The sequence below is a fragment of the Lycium barbarum genome, chromosome 3, assembly GCF_019175385.1.
Source record: "Lycium barbarum isolate Lr01 chromosome 3, ASM1917538v2, whole genome shotgun sequence".
NCBI classification, from domain to species: Eukaryota; Viridiplantae; Streptophyta; class Magnoliopsida; order Solanales; family Solanaceae; genus Lycium; species Lycium barbarum.
Window position 1 is genome coordinate 33,839,486 of NC_083339.1, and position 1,736 is coordinate 33,841,221.

A 1,736-nucleotide genomic window follows, 5' to 3' on the forward strand; every position below is an offset into this window, starting at 1 on the left:
TTTTCATCTTCAGCAACTGGTTAGAGATTTATCACCTTCTTTTCAACATTTTAGAGTATTTTACCACTCCAAGTACTGAGTAGCATATACACGATCTACACCACCTCCCCTATTCTTCGAATTTAGAATAGTGTCACTGAGAAGTCCTCCCTTCTGTGGAGGGTGTTGTTCTCTAGAAATATATCACATCTGCGAATTAAGCTTCTAAATGGAAGCCGTGTGAGATCCCACTATTTTTATCAGCCCCTTCAATGTTCTGTCTACTTTTTCTTGGTTGGCTAGCACCTTTTCAAGCATGCTCTCCAACCTAGAACTCCTTTGTTCAGTCGACTGCCCTTTTGGTGGAATATAGGGATTGGAACTCCTATTTCCAAAGTTATTATTATTGTTGTAGTTTCCCTGGTTCGAGCCACCATATATGTTGTTGTAATTTCCTTGTGCCTGTTGAGGTCTCCATTTATTGTGATTCTGATAGCCTTCCTGGTAGTTCTGCCTTTGGTAACCCCCTTGAGAGTTATTAATACAGTTAGCATCTACAAACAGCATTGGAGGACCTTCTTAATATGGACCTTCTTGGACTTGGTACATCCCTTTCGGCATACCCGGAATATCTTCAACAACATTAACCTTCTTCGCTTCCTGATCATTAAATGTCTTTGTCAGCAAGGAAATACTGGTAGTTATCTGAGCTAAGGTCTGCTGAGTCTCTTGATTTTCCTTCACAGAATTTTGGATCGCCAGAGCTCCATAGGCCACACCAGTACCACTCGAATGCTATGTTTAATTGTGAGCAGTAAGCTTATAAAGCAATTGAGTGATACGAGCTGAAGTCATATCCATAAAACACCCATTAGCTGCACTGTTAGCCACATCTTGTGTCATTGGATCTAACCCTCTGTAGAACTTCTCTATCAATATATTATTCGGAAAACCATGGTTTGGAGACTTCTGCAAATATTCTTTAAACCTCTCCCATGCTTCAAATAGTTATTCCCTTGGTAGTTGCTTGAAGTGATAAATCTTGTCACGATATTTCGCTCTCTTGCTTGGAGGGAACCACTTTTTGAGAAACACAGAAACTAGCTCTAGCCATGCATGAATAGTGTTATGAGGCAGCTTGTCAAACCAAACTCTAGCTTTATCGGTAAAGAGTATTTGAAAACTCTTAGCCGAATAGCATCATCCGACACAGCATTCTTCATATGTTGGGCACACACTCCCACAAATTTTTTCAAATGTTGGTGAGGGTCATCATCGGCGGAGTTCCAAAATTGGCTCTCAAACTTGAGCAATTGGTAAATGGTGGAGCCAATCTTGCAGTTTACCACAGTAACTCTGGGTGGAACAATAGCAGAAGCATATTCAATCTCATCTAACATATCAGCAAATGGGTTCTCAACGTCAACTGGTGGTTGATCTTGATTAACCTCCTGCACCCTGTTATTACCAGCAGCTTCACGTCCGTTATTGTTATTGTTGTTCTGCATGATCATTTGGTTAATATTATATGGAAAACAAGGTGTGATGGAATAGAACAAGACTTTAAGCAAAGCAAAAACTATTTAGTAATTTCAAAACCGTATTCCCCGATAACCGCGCCAAAATTTAATACGCTGAAATTACACCTATTAAATGATGTAAAGCAGATGATGTAGAATATAGTAACCCAACTAGGTTGGGGTCGAATCCCACAAGGAATATGGTGTGAAAATGTTACTAAAGTCATAGCGTACATT

The 1,736-nt window shown here is 39.8% G+C and overlaps 1 non-coding gene across 1 annotated transcript; it reads left to right on the forward strand.

The window, feature by feature from the left end:
- Positions 1 to 928: 928 nt before the first annotated feature.
- Positions 929 to 1,035, forward strand: LOC132634498 (small nucleolar RNA R71). Its single transcript, XR_009580217.1, has one exon. It is a non-coding gene; the product is annotated as a small nucleolar RNA R71 (small nucleolar RNA).
- Positions 1,036 to 1,736: the final 701 nt, after the last annotated feature.